This window comes from Akebia trifoliata, unplaced genomic scaffold (assembly GCF_017979445.1).
Source record: "Akebia trifoliata isolate Shusen 1 unplaced genomic scaffold, ASM1797944v1 Contig01368_ERROPOS1892824+, whole genome shotgun sequence".
Classification (NCBI taxonomy): Eukaryota; Viridiplantae; Streptophyta; class Magnoliopsida; order Ranunculales; family Lardizabalaceae; genus Akebia; species Akebia trifoliata.
The window spans coordinates 170,660-194,081 of record NW_028237683.1 but is presented as its reverse complement, the minus strand read 5'-3'; the positions used below and the strand labels follow the sequence as shown (position 1 = coordinate 194,081).

Sequence of the window (23,422 nt, the reverse complement as noted above, 5' to 3'; positions counted from 1 at the left end):
TCCCTTCTATTTTTTGCGAGTGAGTGAATAGTGTTTTAGAGACTCAATAGTGATTTTGAAGCCTGGGCTGGTTGGAGTTCAACGGTGGTTCGCACGAGATGCCAATTTGAAGACAAAATGTGAAGCCCCCGGTTGGAGTTGCTCTAAAGGCTTTCGATGGCAGTAGGGCCTATGTATTTGTTTATCTTCTAGAGGACATGGTGATTATATATCATATCTAATACTGCTTGGCATTCTGAGATCATTCATTATGAATGGTATACACTCTTTCAAATGATTTTGTATATCTCTCTCATTTGCTATTTCATGTTTTACAAACACTTTGTTATAGACTATGTTCAAGAGCAGGAGATGGAAATCGAAGCATTGCAAGCCATCCTTATGGATGAATTTGAAGGTTTGTGATATTGCTAATTTTTAGACTTTCATTCTAAACTATTTCATCATGTTGGTACTCCTCTTGTCCAATTTTGTATGTATTCCCATTTTTGTTGTTGTTTTGTTTCAGAAATTGACTCTAACGATAGTGGATTACACACAGCTAATCGTTGTTTCCAAATTACATTGTCTCCACAGGTAAACTTTGTCTTTCTTCTTGATTTTTTTTTCCTTTTAATCTTAGAGTGTTAATTGACCTATTATTTGATGATCTCCTGTCCATTTGGACTACAATATCTGTGTTGTATGACAATCTCCTATAGGAGCAAATGAGCAATATAATGTTCAATGTTAGCAGCCATATATTTGTTCATGTCTTTTCCATATGGTTATTGATGGCGAATTGAACATGTTTAAGTCCTATCCTTCCCATTTTGGTGAAATCACATTGCTAAAAACTGTGCGAATTCATTGTAGCCAAGAATTGAGAAAAACCTCCTAAAATTAAGAGAACACCTTTTTTGTGAAATCACATCACTGAAATCTGGAAGAAAAATATTTTGATGATATCGCATTGCTAAAAACTGAGAGAAAAAACCCTCTGGTGAAAACACTTCACTTAAAGAATTGAGAGATACCCTGAAAGCAACTCTGTTAAAATCGCTAGGTTAAAATATATCAAAGATAGGATCTGTTTGCTTCAAAAGAACACACAAAATGTAGCAACCACCTTCCATTACATGGAAGATACCCCAAACCTTACTTGCAAAATCACCAAATTGCTAAAATCCCCCCGAGACTTGATCACATGAGGGTATACATACAACCATGTCCAAAAACAATCCTCTACATGGTGGATTTAAATACCAACAAAGTCACAAGCTTCAATCAGATTAAGAAAATCTGATTTTTCAAAATTGAAGAGGAAACATTAAAAAAAGGATGAAAAAGAAGAGAAAAATCAAACTCTTTATAGGATCAAGAAAACCCAAAAGACGTGATTTGTCTGTATCTCTTAGAATCCTGAAAAACATTATAGGAGCACTCAGAACAAAAATGCAGATGTTAAAAGTGACAACATTATGTACAATGCACAATGTTGATAGAGAACTGATGTAGGCCAAATAAATTTGATGGGAGTCATTGAAATGAAATGATGAATACAAATACTCTTAAATGAGTTAATAAATTCATTGTCTTACAATATTTTAATATTACCTTATTCTGTTCTATTAAATATTACTAGCATTTGGAGATGTTGGGCCATCTTTTAATATCAGAACTTTAGCAGGAAATAAAATCTATTTCCCTATCTCTATTTGACTTGTCTACATAATAAGCTATGGGTGGAATAGGTACACCATATTTGGATTCCTTTAGTATGACCAGTGTCCCATTAGAAGCTAGTTTACGATATATCTCCTGTCCAATTCCTTATTGGCTTCCGTAGCAATGGGGCACATGAAAGAACTGTGAAGATACTGATATTTAGGGATTGAATTTTGAGAATATGGTTGGTGAATTGCCTCTTTTCTACTTAATTCCGGGTTTGGTTCTTCAAATTATGATGTGAAGTAAACTACTCGGGTTGGCAGAGAAAGGTTTTTATATGTTAAGACCATTTCTATCTCCCAAGTTTGGTATCCTACATGCTCCATTTACCAATAATCTTGGCATGCATATGAATACATTAGTTAATGGTATGCCAAACAATTGATTTTTTTTTTCTTATGAATGAACTTTCATAAATTTATGAACATGACTTAATAAAATCATTCGGTCATTTTCTAGACTAGATGTTTAGTACTTTAGAAGTATTTAGTAAGATAAGTATCTAAACATACTGCAGTGCAATCACACTTGGTGTATTCTCAACATATTGGTGTATAGCATGTATGTATCAACTTGAAAAACTATGTTATGAAGGTGTCAACTTGCTAAGTTGGTTAAAGTCGGCGAGTGTTGATACCATACCACGATCTGGGTGGTTCAATACCCACCTTCACCTACTAGTTACTGACCACTGATCTCACCTGCCTAGCTTAAAAAAACAACTAGAAATGGTTGTATGCTTCATTTTACAACCTAAAATATGTTTTTTAATAGTATCGATCACTAAAATACTGGTAAAATGCATGGCTTGATAAGTTTTTGAAAAATTCTAAGTGAAGCATTTCGCCTTAGTGAAATTTTCAGTTTTTTTTTTCCTTGACCACAAAACATTCTCTTTAAGATGAAGTTTGTACCTTTTTGTGGCTTCTTTATCTTTTGAGTTGTGCATCAGATTCATCTCTCAAGATCTTTGGTCTCTTCCCAAATCCAATAAGGAGATTGGATTATCCATGCAGTTATGCCTTCCTCGAATAGGAATTCAAGTTCTGAATGACCTTGGCTTTCCTCCCCTAATTTGATTGATTCTCTATTCCTTTTCTATTTTACCTACCTGATATTAATAAATCCATGGATCTATAAATTCATTTCTGACAATTGAACCATTATTAATAAGTAAAAGCTTGTGAGGCATATGGCCCATCTAGAGGCTTTGCGAAAGGCTTATACCTCACGCCCTCTACCCTCCCACCCCCCCCCACCCAAAAAAAAAAAAAAAAAGAAAATAAAAGAAAAAAGAAAAACACACACACACACACACACACACAAGCCTTAAGTAAATAATAAGGTATTCTTGATTAAATAACATTAACAAAACATCCATTCCCTATATGGAATGGATCAACACTTTTCTTTTTTAACCATAGATTTTCATTTTTTTTCCTTTTTAGTAAAAACTTTCAGCATTCAATTAAAAAGGAAAGCACTCAATGCGACTTTCGCCCACACACCTTGTTCATGCTCATGCCTCAGGTCAATGAAGTGTCTTGCCCCATGCCTCCATGTTTAGGAACATTGCAAAATACGATGTGAACGGGATTAAAAGACATTTATAGAGTCAATCCATCTAGGTCCCAGCTAGCTTAGTTGGTAAAGTCTATGTGTACCGTAGACCTGGGTTCATTTCCCACCATCACCGAGTTAGGGATCTCATTAAAAACAGGCTTGCTGATTAAAAAATAAAAATATAAAAAAACAGAGTCAATCCATTTAGATGTGCTGTTTTCCTTATGTTCAGTTCATTTTTTTGTTGATTAACACACCCTATAGCACATAGAAGGAAAACTGACCATTGTAAGTGAAATTATATTATAGAATTGCACTAACCCAATTTATCTTTATTGGTCTTAATTTACTGATATTGTACCAGAGAGAATCCTATTCAATTCCAATTAATTACTTTAGCCAGAAAGAACTATGCGTGGCATTTCCAAGTTCAAAGAACCATGATGCATGAGTATTTTCATTTGGAGGCTTTTTTTCCCCTTACCTATTAAACACATTAGGTCAATTGTGAAGACTTCTGTGTTCTGCCAATGCATGCCATGGTTGTATTGAACTCAAAGCATAGGTCGGTTTTTCATTGAAAGTTTGTATGTCACTCTGCAAGCGCAGACAATATTGCAATGAGGAAATGTCTAGGGCTTCTACTAATGCTTGCTTCTTAAAATTTGGGATGTCCCGCTTCGTTTCAGATTTTCTTACATTGTTGTTGCTGTTCTGTTCCAGGATGATGATGCAGATGAGTCTACGACTACTCCAGGTTTCATATTTTGGCCACTATCATAGTTGACTACTTTTTTTAAAGAAACAAATAACATCAAGTTCAACTCTATATTTATTTACCTGTGTAATTCGCTGATTAGTTTAATAAGTTTCCCAACTACATGAGCTGAGCTTTGATAATTTTTTTTATTGCAGTTCAACTAGCTTTAATTTTTTCACACACTGAAAAGTATCCAGATGATCCGCCACTTTTGAATGTTAAAAGGTTGGTAAAAAATGCATCCATGTGTGCTTGTCAATGAGCCAAGAAAAAAAATTGTCTTGCACACTTGTCACTTTTTTATCATCAAAATCTTCTTCTTCTTTTAAAAAAATAAAAAAATACCCCTTATTATTTTGAACTCTTCTGATCTAGCATAGTTGAAAAATAATCAATCGAGAGCCCTGTACATTCTTGAAAGTGATATTTAAGGATAGTAGCCGCCATCAAATAGATATATGTGCCTTCAAGAAAGCGAGTCCAAAACAGTGATCCACCTCTTGGATGGAACACGGTTCCAAATTAGATAATTTAATCATAATCGTGCTTTTTTTTTGAGACCAATTCTTATAATTCTAACCACACAAAATAAAGCAAGTGATAGGATGGTTTAGATTATCGAATCATTGTAGTTTCTGGATTGTGATCTATCCTAAAGGCAGCCATCATTGTACTTTGGATAATTTAATCTTGGGAGGTTGGGTTAGTCCAAATTTTTGTTTTCTGTGCAAAAGAGACGTGGAATCGCCTAATCACATCTTATTACATTGTTCTTTCTCTCGTGATATTTGGATGCAATTTCTTCTCTTATTTCAGATTTCTTGGGTTTTTCCTCATGTGTTCTCTCTCTTTCGGAAGGTTGGGCTTTTAATATTTTTTCATTTAGAAAAAGTGATCTCTGGGCAATCCTTCCTTCAGCCATTGGTTGGGGTCTTTGGAGGGAGAGAAACAAAAGAGTGTTCCAGAGGAAGGAGAGTACTTCCCAAGATGTGTTCTTGGAGATTTTGGGCCGCCTTCTTTACGTTTGGTAGAAACTTAATAGAGATTTCATTGGGGTTTTGTTGGAGGATTTCATTTTTAGGTGGGATATGCTTTGTGAAGCATAGTTGTATAGGGTTTCGTTTTCCTTGTTTCGCTTTTTTTTTTGGCTTAGTTCATGTTGTCTTGGGAGCCAACTCGACCTCCTTGCTTTTTTTCTTTTTTCTTTTTTCTGAATAAAATTTACACGTATAAAAGAAAAGACAAGAAAATATGTCCAACTGAAATGGCTAAGTATCCACTATAACCTATACTAAATGGTTAAAAGACTTTTGAAGGGCCTTAGCCCTATGTAAATTATTTTCTGACCCACTAAATTTGATTTTTATGCAGTTTACGAGGAATACAGGCAGAAGATCTTAAAATTTTAAAACATAAACTTGAGCAGGAGGTAATTTTCTCAGGCTTTAGCCAAATTTTATTTATAAAATGTTCTACAGCTGCTTCTATTCCCTCGTTCTGGTCTTGGAGTGTATTCATTTTCAACTTATTCGATGCTCGCATAATATAGCTATCGGGAAAAGCACTTTTCATGTGAAGCTAGGTGTTGCCTAGAAAACACATTAGGATACTGGTATGATGAGGTTTATTGAAGAGGGAAATTCCATGGAAATAAGTTGGAAAATGATAGTTTTAAATGGAAAACGTCTTGAAGTATCGTGGAACAAAAATTGGTTGGTGGATCTGTTTGTAAATGCCATTGATGTTTGTAGAAGTGGTCATCTCTTGTGACGATAATATAATCGAGATCGACTTTGACAAGCAGATTGGAAGTGCCATTTGAGTCATGGTGAACAAATACTAAGTGGTTGATTTGACGAGTGAAGCTGTAGGCAATGACAACCCTCCCCAATTTATCAACCCATGATCGAGGCTATTGCTTGAGGTCATAATAGCTTTCTTTAGTTTGCATCATTGTACCTTCTCCTTGATCAACAATGCCAGAGGAAAGGACTTGTACACCTCCTCAATGGAGAAATGCATTATTGTCATCGAGCTGTCTAATGATATCAAAACAAAAGATTGATACTCACAGTATTAGCGGCAATCTTTGTGTGAAGAATTGGGAAAAGTAATTGTCAAGTCTCTTTTTGAGAGCTTGGCAGGTATTTATATTAACAAAAGAGTTGATGAACATAAGTCACATAAGAAACAAAAAGATAAAAGCTAGTATTAAAACAACTAGGGCTGAAATATACTGAAATAGCTAGATTATTTTCAATACTCTCCCTCATGTTGGGGCAAATACGTCAACTAAACCCAGCTTGACAATATGAGAATTAGTGATAGGACCAATAGATTTCGTAAGCATGTTGGCAAGCTAATCTGAAGAAGGTACAAAGACTGTTTGAAGATCATCATATCGAACTTTCTCCCTGAGAAAGTGAACATCAACCTCAATATGCTTAATTTTTTTATGAAGAACTGAGTTAGAAACAAGCATGATAGCAGACTTGTTGTCATAAAACAAAGTGGAGGAACCAGAAATAGGAAATCCCAACTTTGTCAGCAAAGATTGAAGCCAAATAAGTTTACATGTGCCAAGGGCTATAACATGATACTCAGCTTCAGCAGAAGGACTAGAAATCATATTTTATTTCTTTCCTTTCCACGAGATTAGGTTATCACAATAGAAAGTACAGAAACTAGAGGTAGATCTCTTATATGTAAGAGAACCAACATAATTAGCACCTGTGAAACAAGACAAATGTGGCTAAGCAGTGAAAGGGTAGAAAAGTCTAAGGCCAGGACGCGACTTCAAGTAACGAAGAATACGATAAACGACATCAAAATGAGAAGTACATGCATGAACTGATTTATCACACTAACCGCAAAGGACAAATCCGGTCTAGTGTTAGTCAAATAAATCAGACGACTTACGAGTCTCTGATAAGAAAAAAGATCTGATATAAGATCAACAGATTCGGCATGAAGATGATGATTCTGATCCATAGGGGAGGAGGTAAGACAACAACTAAGCATCCTAGTGTTTTAAAGAAGATCTAATGTGTATTTGCACTGAGATAGTGAAATACCATGGCGAGAGTGGGTCACTTCTATCCCCAATAAGTACTTGAGTGGACCCAAGTCCTTAACCTCAAAAAAACGACCCAATAGCATCTTAACTTTGTTAATCCACTATGCATCATCTTCAGTCACGATAATATCATCCACCTAAACCAAGACAATGGTGCAACAACCATCCACTCCTCGACAAACAAAACAAGTATGATCTGAGTGACACGTACAAAACTCTATAGATAAAATAACATCAGAAAATCGTTGAGACCAGGTTCGCGGGGACTGCTTCAGGCCATACAAAGATTTAAGAAAGCGGCATAGCTACCCAGAATACTCCCCTTGAAGACGAAATCTAGGAGGATCCATATAAATAACCTTAGTCAAATCATCATTAAAAAAAATGTTCTTCACATTGAGTTGGTGAAGTGGCCAGGAGTGTCACGCAATTAAAGAGATAAGAAGTCGAATAGTTGAAAGTTTGACGATAGGAGTAAATGTGGCACCAAAATCTTTTACTGGAGTTTGTGTTAACCCCTTAGCAACTAGGTGTGCTTTATGTCGATCAATAGTGCCATCGGTGAGATATTTCATACGAAAGACCCATTTACAACTAATGGTCCGCTCCTCAGATGAAAGGGTAATGAGCTCCCAGGTATTATTTTTCTGCAAAACATCCATCTTAGCAGTCATAGCTTTAGTCCACTGAGGGTCTCGCAAAACCTATAATACAGATCAAGGAATCCGAATAGAATCAATGACTGCAAGGTAGGCTTGATAAGAGGAAGAAAGACCCTGATAGGAAACAAACTAAGCAATAGGATGATTAGTCACACATTCCCGCTTACTTTTGCGAGTGACAATAGGCAAGTAAGAGTCAGAAATAGAAGGGATAAGAATTGGTATATGTGTAGAGGTAGGAGATGATATACTTGAATCCAAGGAAGAGGTTGGCAAGGGTGGAGAAGGGCGAAGGTGATGAATGTAGATCTTAAGCATCGACGAAGATGGAAAAAAGACTAGAGAAGATAACACTATAGGAGACGGGTCCTGCAAAATAGAAGAGTCCTGCAAAGTAGATGTGGCATGAAAATAAGGAACATTTTCAAAGAAAATAATATCAAGAGAGTATATGACACGGTAAAAAATTAGATCATAACACCGATACCCCTTTGACATAGAGTAATCCAAGAAAACGCATTGAATGACTTTGTCATCTAATTTTGTGCGATTGAGAGTCCTGTCTTGAATAAAGCACTTGTACCCAAAGACTCGAGGTGTAATGGGGAAGATAATACTATTATATTGAAGGACATAAAGAGGTACCTGTCCCTCTAAGGTGCGATTTGGAACGTGATTGAGAAGAAAAGTTGCAGTAAGGACTGCCATATTCCAATATGCCTTAGGAACATGCACTCTTCGAAGAAGACAGCGGGCAATGTTCATGAGGTGGCGATTGTTTTATTCTGTCGCTCCGTTCTGCTCAAGAGAATAAGGACAAGTCAACTAGTGAAGCATACCATGCTCATGACGATGGAAACGAATCCCATTAGATATATAGTCCCCCCCATTATCAGACCGAAGAGATTTAATAGTGATATTGTACTGAGTCTAAATCATTTTAAGAAAATTAACAAAAATAGGGAGGACCCAGAACAAGAATGCATCAGATAAACCAAGTACAACGAGGATAATCATCTATAAATATAATATAATATCTATGACCATTAAAAGCAGTAACAGGGGTAGGGGGACATCATAATGAACTAAATTAAATATAACATTAATTCGATGCATACGAGGAATATAAGTACGCGTGTGGTTAGAAAGTTCACACAAAACACTGAAATTTGTGCCACTACAAACAATTTTTAAAGCAGGAAATGAAGAACATAAGTGTTGAAAATTGACATGTCTTAAGTGAGCATGCCATAGATCTAGAATTTGAGATGAAAACGTGTGGCTTTTAGAGGACGGAAGTACAGAAGTTGGAACAACAGTAGATTGAGATCTAAACAAGTACAACCCATCCCTCTCATACCCCTTATCAAAAATCATTTTCGAAGTCATGTCCTAAAAAAGATAGTAAGTAGGAGAAAAAGTAACTGAGCAATTTAGAGATTTAGTAATACTACTCACAGACAAAAGATTAAGAGATAGGTGAGGGACATGAAACACAAAGTCTAGGGAAATCCCAGGGATAAAGGGATGATACCCTTGTTGTGGATAGGTGTAAGAGATTTATCAGCAAGACAAACCTCCCTATGAGTGGTAGGAAAAGTAGAAGTAAAACCGGTCATGTGATTAGAGGAACTAGAATCAATAACCTATTTCAGAGGAGCAGAGCCAGACTGAGTGACATGAAAAGTAGAGGATGTGTAGGCGTAGTAATTAAGGCCATAGTTGAAGATGAGTGAGTGTGAGCATGAATCTGATTCCAGACAATAGTGGCAATCTGAGTCTGTAGCTGTTGCAAATCAATAGAGCCAAGTGAAGAAGGAGGATTAGTGAGAGGAATGAATGATGACTCCACTATAGCGGCACGTGGAGCAGACTGTCCCAAAGTTGGAGTGGTAGGAGATCGTAACAGATGGGGATAAAGTTGAAAGCAATGTGCTTTTTCATAGTCAGTCTTCCCACAGTGACTGCAAGTAAGGCCACTCCCTTTACCACGACTAGGACTGCCAGATCTCGGGATTCGAGAGTCAAAAAAACTCGAGTTGATTGCAAGAGCCATTTGATTCGTAGCTGGAGTAAAAAGAATACCAGGGGCCTGAGTCCGAGAAGGAATAATATGACGACAATGCTCATCACTGTCAATGGTCGCAAATATCTCAAATAAAAAAGGTTAAGGAGTGGTGTTGAGAATCTGTGTTCGACGTGCCTCAAACTCAGGATGTAAACTCATAAGAAACTGGTAGGTCTGATGTCTAGCAACCCTCTTTACCATATACCTGACTGCCTTTGTAGACAACTTAACCATAGACTCATAATGAAAACGTTCCTCCCAACGTGACTGAAGAAATCCAAAGTAATCAGCTACACTCTGAGCTCTTTGGGTAGTCTGGGCAATGTCTCGATAAAGCTTGTAAATCATTGAGTCATTTTTGGTATGCACATATGTCTGAGTAAGTGCTGACCACAAAGATGAGACAGTCTCATGGTATAGATGCACTGTTCCATAGAGTTAAATAACCAACCAAGGATAGTGCAGTTGTCGATCTCTCATGATTCAAATTTGGGATCAGTAAGGGGTGGTTTAGTAACGGTGCTTGAGAGCCATCCAAATTTGTCTCTATTGCTCCAATAAAGTTGCACATATCGAGACCATGACTGAAAATTCTGACCATCGAGAATAGTAGTGGTAATATGTTGGGCTGAAGAATTTGCCCCAATAATAGAGTTGGAAATCGTGGTTGCTTGCTCCGAATTCATTGCTTTGGCTTGAAGAAACCAGAGAGGGAATAAGCCACAAAGCAACGAATAGCTATAGTTCACAAAAAAAATGGACTTAAAAGGAAAATCTCATAGTAGCAAAATTGCAGAACACCACACTCTGCTGTTGCTGTCGCAGGGTTTTCAAACACACCATAGAGACTCCAAAAAACCATTACTGCTGCTATCGTAGATCTTCAAGGGCACCCCAGGTGCTGTCGCAAGCCTCCACAAGCTATGCAGTTGCTGCCATAGGCCTCCAAAGACACCCACAAACACTGTTGCTGTCGTAAGCCTCCTCTAATTATGCAGTTGCTGCTGCAGGTCTCCAAAGGCACCCACAGACTCTACTGCTGCCCACAGACCTTGCTGCTGCTGTCACAGACCTTGCTGCTGCTGTTGCAGGTCTCCAAGGGTACCCCAAGTGTTGTTGCAAGCCTCCACATGCGATGCAGTTGCTGCTGCAGGTCTCCAAAGGTTATGCTACTGCTGTTGCAGGTTTCTAAAGGCACCCTGGTGCTGTTCCAAGCCTCCAGAATCCCTGCAGTTTCTGCCGTAACTCTTCAAAGGCAAAAAGATGAATAATCTTAAGGAGAAACCCTAACGTAGGGCAAAAAATGAATAGAAAAAGCCTATCATAGGCAGAAACCCTATTGTAGGGTAAGAGACATTGCGTGGAAAAACTATTGCAATTTTGATCAAATCCCTATTGCAACATGCGATAACGGGAATAAGAAACAAAAGGAAAAAAAGGCCCCCGAAGGGGAGAAGGTCTAATGAAGCTGCTATAGGTTAGTAGGTCTCAAGGTCTAGGGAATAAAGGGGAGAAGAAAAAAGAGAAGAAGGGACAAAAAGCAAAGAGGGGAACCAATGAGGGGGGACAAAAATCCTTGAGCTCTGATTCCAAGAAGAATTGAGAAAAGTAATTGTCAAGTCTTTTTTTGAGAGCTTGGCAGGTATTTATATTAATAAAAGAGTTAATGGAAATAAATGCCCTTACACATAAGAAACATAAAAAAATAAAAGCTATTACTAAAACAACTAGGACTGAAATATACTGAAATAACTAGATTATTTCCAATAGTCTATAGGTCATAGACCTACACAACTCCTTTAGCCACCAAGTGGTATTTTTGTCATGAATGGAACCATGAAGCTTGACTTCTGGGACAGGACCCATTTTCAACTCACAAGCCTCTACTCCCTTTTTAATATAGTGGTTACTCTTTGGAAAATATTTCTCACACGATCAGTGGATTTATTGCATTGCTGCCATCCATAGTACAAGAAAGGGCTTAGAGGAAGGATTTTGATGAGATGAGATCCCTAAAATAAAATAACAAATGCCAAAAGCATTTTCTTAGTAACAAAGCATTTTTATGTGTTAACACAATATTGTAGATTGAGCGAGCACTTCAAATTCTTCAAGGGGAAGCCCAATAGGCCTGAGGATAATGGATTTTCATCCTTCAAGCCTTCTTATGGTTATCAAGACGAATTGGGTTAACAAGGTCATGGTGGACCTTGTATTTTTGACAAGGTTGTGGCATACAAGAAAAAGATGTCGAAGATATCTAGTACTCCCTTCAAATTGATAGAATTGGTTGATTTGGTTGTTGTAATCATTAAGAAATCCTTTCTTTGTTGATAAATGAAACACACGTTAAGAGGGATGAAACTCGAAAGATGTATTTTTTATAAGTAAGAAATTTCATTATGAGGAAGAAAAGGTGAATGAGGAAACCAACCCAAATACAAGAACCAAAACAATGACCCACTGCATCATAGTTAAATTACAAAACCTATCTAATTAAAAATCTTCAAAAATACCCCTTTAAAGTCCTTTCCCCATAAATTCAAGGGACCCATGGTTGACATAATCATATCCTCCTAGGATGTTCCTTATCTTCAAAAATATGGTTATTCCTCTTCTTCTAGAGGCCTCAACATATTGCAAAAGGGGTAAGGATCCAAAAAATCCCCTTTCCATCCCCAAAGGAAGACCCCCCAATTCATTCATGATTAGAACAAATGTCACGTCCCAAATTTCGGATCCAAAGACCTGGCCCAATTTCTTGGTCCGCTTGATGGATCTAAAACCCAAGTATGATTAAAATGAAATTAATTTAAACTAATAACATTAATTAGATGAAAGTCAATATTAAAAAAAAATACTGATCTTTAACAAATAGTTTGAATATACCTATTTTTGAAAAATCATATCTCAGTGTAGAAATTTCGTATCGGCACCCATAATAAGAATTTAGAAACCTTAAAAATATATTAATGCTTAAAAATAAGTTCATAACTCTTGCAAATACTATACATTTTCAAAAATTAAATAATTCAAAATTTTCTAACACATCGTTATTCAATGAAATCAGGAAACTCCAATTTGGTGCATTTTTAAATGATTTATTACAAATCCAAATTAAGTCATCTCAGTCTATATTAAAGCTTAAAAATTAAGGTCTCTGAAAAAATAATTAAATAATTTGACTAAAAATATTTTTGACTAAAATTTTCCAAAATATAAGTTTTAACTAAAAATTTCTGTGCACTGTGATTCCTAACATGTATACAATGTAAATATCATATGATTTTTTTTTTTGATTAGTATGAATTTCATTAAAATAGCACGGCTGGCTGAGGTGACCAACCAAGCAATACGAAAACAAATAGAACTACTCAATGACTAAACTACGTTTTCTATCCCAATTGCCTACGAAGCCCTCGAAGAAGACTCCCCTAATGCCCTTGGAAACCTTCGACTAATAGAGAAGAAGTCCCAAAATAGACAAAATTATTTACTCACAATCCGTTGCCAACCCATTGAAAGTACGACGATTTTGCTCCTTCCAAATACTCCTTCATAAATCATATAAATTTCATCTTATCAAACTTTTGAATGAGACCAATATTGTGTGAAAATAGATAAAAAACCACACAACTTTTATGTTTTACTCTTTTCTAAAATATGACTACAAATAGGTGTGATTTTGATTTGAAGCCCAACGATACAATATGAGTAAATTTTCATTTTGATAAGTTATTTAAAATATCATACGAACGAGATAATTCCTAGAAAATTTTCAAAATTTCTCAGACATGTTAGAAACATATAAACACAATTCAAGTAAAATTTTTATTTGTAGAGATCCTGAAAATTTCAGAAGTACGTAAGGGTTGGATGGATCCAATAAGACTTTATTCAATTATCAAATCAAATCATTCTTAATAAATACCTTCAATACGTTAATCTTTCACTCCAATGCAGAAGAAACTAAATTATATCTTAAAATAATTTAGAAACTAATGATAATAAATTTTTATATTTTATTCTTTGCTCTCGTTACGCTAATGATAATAAATAATATCAAGGGATGCTTGTCATCATTTTCAAAACATATGGGTGTATGTCTAATATTTAGCAAACCATAGGGGACATGTCTAAATCCCCCCCCCCCCCCCCCCCCCCCCCGTCTCCCCTATTTTCAAGTTGTTTGGGTCTCATTCAAAAATTTTGATCTATGATATTTATTGATTTTTACACTATACACATGTTTTGAAGCATAATGCATAGAAATTTCTGTTAAACTTATATTTTGAGGAATTTTAGTTAAAAATGTTTTAAATGAAATTATTTAATTTTTTTTTCACAAACCTTAATTTTGAGTTTGAATATAGACTTTGAGATCACTTGATTTGGATTTGTGATGAAGTTTTTTAAACATCCATCGAATTGGAGTTTTTTGACTTCATTGAGTAACATTAGGTTAGAAAATTTTGAATTCTTTCATTTTTTAAAAAATGTTTAGTATTTGTATGAGTTATGGACCTATTTTTAATCTTTAAACATTTTTTAAGATTTTCAAATTAGTATTATTGGTGTCAATACGAAATTTCTACACTAGTTAAATTTTTTTCAAATCATAGGTATATTGAAACTAGTTGTTAAATATCAATATTTTTTTTATTTGACTTTCGTCTAATTAATGTTATTAATTTGAATTAAATTTCATTTTAATCATACTTGGGTTGTGGATACATGAAGCAAACTGAGAAATTGGGTTGGGTCTTTGGATCCGAAATTTGGGGTGTGACAACAAAAATCTCTAAGAACAAGGAAAACACCCAACAACTCCAAATAAGGATTGAAAATGTGATCAAATCATTTGAGCAACTGAACAAGGAATTAAAAGGTGATCTGCATAATCCCCATTCTTCTTACTCAAATAACAAAAGTTAGTCGAGGGGAACCTCTCCTTATAATCTGGTCTAATGTAGGCAACTTTCTCAACACATATAAGATTGAGGTATCTCAAAGATGCTCATATGCAAGGACCACGGCCTTTCCAGCATATTACTCGGTATTGACCTTGGTAGTTTATCTTCTACAAAATGAACCTGTAACATCTTAGCTGACTGCTCTCATCTCAACTCTTAATTCAAAGTCTACCGTCTATGAATTCGGGCTCATAAAACCCAAATTTCCATTTTCATCTTTTGAAAAGGAATCAAATAAAGAACTCCAAGCATGCCTTATTATCTTATTTTTTGTGCCTTGTCTATGATGGTGTATTCATAAATGTGACTTCGCCATGCTTATCTGCATTGACACAGAGACAGTTCTGGAGCCACGTTACTTTTTCGTCCTATCGTATTGTCAGTTGTGTGACTCATCAATTGAAGCCTGAACTTCTTTACAGTTTAAACTGGATTGAGAAATAAATTTGTTTATACAAATGTCTCTATTCATCGGCAATTTCAACTATGTGCATGGTTTCCGATTTTATGCTTCGACTCAGCAGTCTCCATCTTCTGCTGTATTTATTTCAGAATTGATTCTGCAACTAAATGAGATAGATATATGATTCATACTTATGGTCCGTAGGCATCTGAAAATCTGGGTATGGCTATGGTTTACACACTTGTCGCATCAGCTAGAGACTGGTTGAGTGAAAGATTTGGTCAAGATGCTGGAGATGACGACACGGCAAGAAGAAGATACTGCTAAAGAAGATGTATGTATGTTCTAACCCATGACTTTTTCTGCTTGTGGTGATGTGTGTTCACCAAATTGAATTTGTGAACCCTATGTAATTGCTAGGTTTTCTTTAGTCTGTCTTAAATTCTATGCAAGAAAGTAACAAAGTACAAAAAATAGTTTTTGGTCAGCCTGCAATATGTGGAAATTAATACGATTTCATGGAAAAAAACAATTTGAAAATTGTCATTGAATCTACATTCATAAATCATCAGATCACAACAAGCAATTATATAACGTGTGGAAATGAAGGTTAATAGTGTTTCATTACATGTTGCCGTAAGCTGGCAACTAATAAAAATTACATGTTCATGGAAATGAGAATAATCGTGTCCAATTAAATACATGCACCTTAAAGTATAACAGTTATTTAAATATATCTTTATTTTAATATTTTAAATATGTATGAATAGCTCACTAAGGTATCCAAAAAATTATTTTTTTGATAGGTAGGTATCAAAGTAATTGGAATATGAATGATTGTATTTACGTGTTTACATCAAAATAAATGATATGTTGATACCTAATCGATCGTAATTCATTTATGAATGAAATATTATGTGTAATTTATAAGTAACTTTTACAAGAAAATAATATTCTTTTTTTTTGTTGCTATTTTATATATCATATGGATTTTCTATAATAGTTATTTCCAAAATAAAAATTAATGTGTAAAATTATTTTTACCGAAATCTAGCATTTTATCCAGGAAATTGATAGTTTTGGTCGAAACTCGTCATTCACCAAAATATTTTGTGAAATGAAAAGTGGTTCCCATTGTAAATATGCACAAAAGGAACTACCAGTTGAATTTCTTTTCACGTCTTACGGATGGAAATATTTTTGTTCATTTCATGAAAATGTTCAAAAATTAATGGCAATGCAAGAAATAAAATTGTATGAAAAATTAATATATGTAACGTTTTAGTTTTATGTATTCAGTTATTCTTATCTATATGTTATTTAGTGATTTTTGATCTTTATGTAATTCAATTTTCTTTTTATTAACCTATAATTGAACTCTTCATGCACCAAAATTATGAGTTGGACCATCAACCTCATGGTTTGGTGCACAATAACATTTTGGTGGAGGTGTGGGCAGTTGAACCCTGTGTCTCTTGCATGTGAAGCCAGTGCTATATCATATGACCTGCACACGCTTGGTTTGGTTAACATGTTCTTAGTGAGATTTATTCTAGTTATTTTTATCAACTTGGAAGATTGGCCTTATGCCATGTTTTCCTGATTTTACTAATGTTTCTGCCAAATTTCCTTTATGTTTTCTAAAGAATTTGCAAGGTACTTAAAATGTGAAGGTACCAACTTAGTTGGCACCAAGTTGGCAAGGCTTTGTACGACGACCTGGGTTCAAAATCCACCCCCCCCCCCCCCCCCCCCCCCCCCAACCTTCATCTCTGCTGACCATTAACCCTGCTTGACTAACCAGAAAAAGATACTTAAAGTGAGGTGTTTGTCTATTGTTTGCAAATAATGTTCTCTCACGTAAGAAATTGATGTTTGGTTTTTCATCCTGCAAAATGTGAGATTAATTGAGATGTCTTAGTTGATATGTTGCTCTACTTTTTGTGTTGAAATATTGTTTACTTGGACATTAGTTGTTCCAATCTTTTTTTTTGTTTCTTCAGTTAGTGCCATATTACCTTGATTTTTTTTTTTTCTGAACCGAGGTATCCAGGACTAGTCTTGTTATCATGTTAATCAATTAGTACATTGCAGATCACTTTTGACTCCAACCTGTTTTTGAAAATCACAGTGGGGTCAAACTGTATGTTTGCAGCCCTAGGTTTGATGTGATACTTGTCCAATAATCTAGTTCAGCATTTTTACAACCAATTTCATTGTCTTCAATCATTGGATGTTTGCAATGGGAGTGGAGCATATTGATTCATAATTTCAAGTTGCTACGTTGGTTGGGCTATGGTTCCTAGTAAGAATTATACAGAGGTTTCAATTGCCATACCAAAAATAAATTTCCATATGAAAATAAGTCTACCAGATTGATTTGAAGGAAATTTCTCTCTCGTAGAAGAAGATGATCACAATTGTTAGTTCCTATTGCCACTTTCAAGCATAGCAAATGCTTCTGGAGGACAGGAAGAATGCCTTTCTTCAGGGCTTAGACCCATAGCTCAGTTGGTTTGACACATTGCAAAGCAACTTTGAGCAATCAATACCCTGAGGAGACACTTGTGTCCATCCCCATATAGTACACTACGGTTATAGCTATATCTCTTACATTGGTCTATGTTGAAGTTTTATGGTCGATATATAAATATATATAGTTGTGTACGTGTTTATGGTGGCTTTGTGATTTACTTCTTAATATTAACCTATGGCTCCACACATTTAAACAACTTGATTATACTTGTGACTGATAAGTTGCGTCATATTTCATTTCCAGATAGTCATACCACATGGAGAACCGGTTACTGTTGAAACATTTCTTGCTTGGAGAGAACGGTTTGAAGCAGAGTTGGCACTAGAGCGAGCCAAGTAAGTCACTTACTTTGTTACTTACCAATGAAGCAATCCCCTCTGGTTTTACAGAGGGTTCAAATACTCGTTACAATGGACAAATATTAGATTGGTTTTCAACGTTAAAATTGGAATTGGGGTCTACATGTTTGAAAGCTTTGTACCACCCAAGTCAAAAGCATGGTTGCTAGATGTTATATCCTAGAAATCCATGATTATCAATTGAGTCCGACTAGTCTTAGTAACTTAGAAGGATTTCGACTCTTACTAAGGGTTGTTGAGCTCACCTTGTGGCATCCAAAAAATGATCCGATGCCGCAAGGTTATAGAGGACAAAATTCTATGAACTTCGAAAAAAATTCAAAAAAATATTATTTTTCACTGTTAAGTTTTGATTTTAAATTTAGGAGTTTCTTGGAAGTCTTGTAGCAGTCCATTTTCAAACGTTGGGTCAAGCCAAAAAATTGTTTTTTTTTTTTTGGATTTGAGTTTTTCCATGAAATCTAGAGGGCTGTTGTGTTGGATTGCCTACATGGTAATCCATTTGAGCTCAAGGACCTGTGGTAAGAGTTAAAATCTTACTAATTTAGTAAGGAAAGCGTTTTTCTTATCAATTTTCTATACCACATGTACTATTTCATTACAAAACCACTATGGTGGTATACTAAACAATTGCTCGGTTATTTTCAGGCTAATGCCGGAATCTGCACTTTTGGTAACGAAGGAGAAGAAGCTTTCAGGTCGACAGTGGTTTGAGAGTGGAAGAGCTTCTGCGGTACTTTTTTGGTTCATAACTGTTTCTCCATTTTACATTGTGTGATGGATACATGGTTTTCAAAACAAGGTTAGACGTCTCGTCTCGTCCATGGCTGAGACAGAGTTGTCTTGGATGAGTCAACTCATCTCAGATGAGACAATCCATTTAACTCGGTTTATATTGATTGATTTACATATATTTAATTTAAAATAATTATAATTTTGTAATAAAATAAGATATATTAGGAAATGTTTAGTCATAAATTCATGTTTTATTTATATATTAAATATTTAAATTCTAAAAAAAGTTAATTATTTTAATCAAAATCTACAAAATCCCAGTTCACTGCCGAGATTTTCAAAATATTGTCTGAGACATCTGGTTTGTCTCGCAAGATGATGTGAATATTGAGACACCGTGTATATCCGATCGTTGCTGAACGAGACCTAGATGACTTGGGCGAGTCATCTCAATCTTGGATGAGATTTAAAACCATGGATGGATGTGTTCATTCTGTTCTCCGTCTTTCCAAATTCTAAAATCATATTTGTTTCAAGTTTTTCAAAATACTGAAACACTAATGAAGCCTTTTTTCTTCCTTTTTTATTTTCTTACAGAAAGGTGCTGTGTCGGTTGCTGAAGGGTCTGAGGATGAAGAAGAGGAAGATATTGATTTCGATGATGATGACTTTGAAGGTGATTTCTTTCTTTCTTTCTGCTCTAATGATCTAACTTGTCCATTATTGAAGAAAAAAAAAGCTTATTTTCTTACAATGCTTGGAAAATTATGCGATCTTGAATTCTAATGAAGAATTATATACTTTGTGCTGTGTGGATCTCTGGCAGATGATGAAGATATGCTCGAGCACTATCTGGCGGAGAAGTCTGATGCATAGTGTCATTACTAAAATGAAAATTTCATGCTTTGAATATTCAGTTTTTGATAAGCATCCATGTTGGATCGCCTGGTTTTAATATTTTTGGGACTATAGTTTAGTTTCTCACTTCTCTTTTCAAAATCTTCTTGTTTAATTATTTATCACACCCTAATTATAGATTAAAACACATCATTCAAACATTATAAAATTTTGGGTGGATCTCTATTTCGTGTGTTAAATATGATGAAATTTATTCATTTTAAATCTTAAACATGCATTCATTTTATAGCCTATGAACTCGTGATTTCGTCACTTTTAATATCTAGGAATTCGTCACTTTTAATATCTAGGAATTCGTAGATATACTAACAAATTCATTGATTATAAAAATGACTGAGTTCATTTGAAATGCATGTTGTGAAGCTCATTTTAGTCACAACATTGAGAAATGACATGTGTCCCCAAAAGTCTTGAGATATTATAATATTCAACCAAAGAATCCACAGAAATATTCACCATGGGAAAGGAAAGTGACATCCGAACTTTTATCTCGGAGACAACACGACAAAGAATGAAAGGCTGTGTAAGTTAAAAATTGAGAAGATATCTTTGCATTTTATGTGATATGCACTAACACCATCGGAAGAGAGTTGACATCGTCATCTTTTGACTCACCAATCTTAAAATCATAAAATGGGGTTAACTTAACAATTAATGTGTTGTTAACAATTAATGTGTTGGGATATTTTTATTTAAACTTAAGGACAAACATTAATAAGGTATGAGAACATTACCCATGAGTGTAGTCACTTGCATTAACCAGATCATAACCCATTTGACTTCTACACCTAGGTAAGTTATATTGTAACACCTAACTAAACATGAGGTTATAAAATCCCCCCTTGACATAAAGGGTAAATCAAGTTTAAATAAAATTTTCCTTCAAATTTCATTATTCATCTTCTCTAAGTTATTCGAATTTAGTTTTATCTTCTAGTATCATTCCAATCTAATTTGATCATTGGAGAATCATTGGCAAGCACTACATCAGGGTCTTATTCTTCTTTCATCTTCATCATCAAGAACTTGGATTCGACTTTATTTCTTGGAGTAGAGGAGTAAGATTGAAGTAATACTCACTGGAGCAATAAAATCGACGAATCAAGATTTGTTAAACCTGTTTAAGAGAATCACGTATCTCGAGGAGTAAGGCCTAAGAAACCCTCCACACTTTTGGCGTTGTCCGTGGGAAATCGACTTGAATTTTGGATCATAACAAAGTGCTACCCATTTACCCCAGCAAAACAACGCCACTAGTCAAACTATGGACCCCGCACAAGCAGATTCAGGAACTCCCCTCTACTTCCCAGTTAAAGTGGCCGAAAAATCAACTTTCACTGAAGCAACGACACTTCTCAAATGTTTTGACATAGTTGGACGCATCCGCAATGTATATGATGCTAGCACCTGCAATGTAAAAGGTGTTTCTACAATTGACTAACGCTGTCAGTGGTACTTAAAATATTTGTCGAGGAAGGATTAGAATCGGCACATTTTAAAACGTTTGTTGAGGACGGATTTCAATACCGAGACTCCTTTTTTACCATGGTTGGTTACAAATATTCTAAATAATTCCACAACTATTTTGTGTGTTTTGTTTTTGTTTTTTAAGTACTTTTTCAAAATGAAAAACGTAAAGCATGTGAATTTCTTTGTAACAATTGCACGAGTGTTTTTTTCTTTCAATAGAATAACAAAGTTTGGCTCATATTTCAAGTGCCATTCTTTGAGTGATTGCTTCTACATAATGAGAATGCTTGTCAATTTTTGTTACCTCAACTTTCTTTTTTTAATACCAATTTTGAACCTAAAGTGTGAAAGCGCCCTCGATCCGCGGGGTGCGCGGATCCGCTTTTGACCCTTGAGGTTTGGGAGTCGCCACCTAGTTGTTAAGGTTTAGGAACCAAACTGACTCTAAAAAAGGTAAACTAATCTACGAAAGAGAAAAAGAGTCCGGGGATCACGTTACGGGGTTGGAAGGTGTTAGGCACCAACCCCGCCCGGTCAAAGCCAGTCTCTACTAACTTCCCAAATAAATCACATTGTTAAAAACCTAGATAAAAATAAAAATAAAAAATTTTATACCTTTCCAATAGCAAGGATTTTGTTCCCTCAGATCTGACAAAAATAGCTTCTTGTACCGTACTCCCTTGCTTCGTTCTGTCTCCGGATTTGATTTCGGATCTCCGAGGCAAGGTATCTCCTTATTTTTGGATCTGAACTCTTCAAGTTTGTTGCGGATTTTGGGATGTTTTTGGAAGGCTTTTAGGCGTTTCTTACGCTAAAATCGAAGGAGGGATGTTAGGTAAGGAGTTGGGGCTCCAAAAATAGGGTTTATGGGAGGCTAGGGGGGCTTCTAGACCTACTTCTCTTAGGGTTTATGATTTGATACGAAAATAGGGTGTGAGCACCTCTATTTATAGATGTTTTTAGGGGTTGATTTGGATAGAATTAGTATTTAATTAGAGTTCTTTTAATTAGAGTTGTGTTTTAGTTAGAATTGTTTTAGGTAGAATTGTGTTTTAATTAGAATTGTTTTAGGTAGAATTATTTTTTAGTTAGAACTCTATTAGATAGAGTTATTTTTTAATTAGAATTCTATTATGATTTTGACTTTTGGTCTTATTTGATTGACTTTTAATATTTTGACTTTAGTCTTAATTGATTGACTTTTAATACTTTGACTTTAGTCTTGCTTAATTGACTTTAATTTTGACTTTAGTCTCACTTGATTGACTTTAATACCTTGACTCCAGTCTTGCTTGATTTACTTTTAATTTTTGGAGAACCCCCCTCTAAAATATCTTTAATTCTTTGGACCCCCAAATGGAGGGGTCCTTAAAGAAATATATCACGAACCCTCAACAATTTTACTTGAAAGTCCGATTGATCGATTTTTTAATTCAAAATTTTAAATTAATTTCATCAATGTTTCACTTTAATTATTTAATGTTTTATTTATTAATTTCGAACTTTTTTATTATGAAAATTGTGAAATTACCATTTTGCCCCCGGAGAGGACTTTTCACGTTTCAAGTCAGTTTTTAATGTTTTAGGATGTTTTAGAATCGATTTTTCGTAAGGAATTCAATGAAAATATTATTTTTTGTGTGAAATGGTAGTGAATTTTATGAGGGGCATTTTTGTAATTTTATCAAATTCTGTTAAAATTGGTGAAATGATTTATTTGGTTTCGATTTGTTATTTTATGTGTTTGAGAGAGTTTTCCTAAGCGTAACGTAAGCTCTAGGGTTGTTTTGAGGTTAGGGGTATTTTGATAATTTTATCAATTTTAGTGATTTTTATCATGAAGCTTCTTTTTGGTCTGCAAGATAATGATTTCTATGTTTCTGGGGTCGTATTTTTCTAGCGTAGCATGGTTTCTAAGATTTTGTTAATTCGAAATACCTCATCCGGATTTCTGAAACATTTCTGGTAACAAAATAAAGCAATGGAATACACATCCATCATTGGGAATCATTGCGATCGGGTTGACGAGTTGATTAATCAAGCGGATGCAAAAATGAGGTGTCTACAAAGTGTCGACACCATTTGGGGGCTCTATGATTCTTCACTTTTCTTTAAGAAGGGGACTTCATGCCTCAGCCTCGTTTATGCACAATTTTTCTTTCTTTTCATGAGAAGGATTTGTCCCAACC

General features: G+C 35.1%; 1 pseudogene across 1 annotated transcript; it reads left to right on the top strand.

Annotated features, from left to right (window-relative positions):
* Positions 1-280: 280 nt before the first annotated feature.
* LOC147380500 (uncharacterized) lies at positions 281-19,934 on the top strand (annotated as a pseudogene). The gene is made up of 10 exons (XR_015175293.1): positions 281-397; positions 509-576; positions 3,997-4,030; positions 4,189-4,258; positions 5,405-5,462; positions 15,420-15,549; positions 17,995-18,086; positions 18,759-18,843; positions 19,443-19,521; positions 19,672-19,934. The product of XR_015175293.1 is annotated as an uncharacterized LOC147380500 (transcript).
* Positions 19,935-23,422: the final 3,488 nt, after the last annotated feature.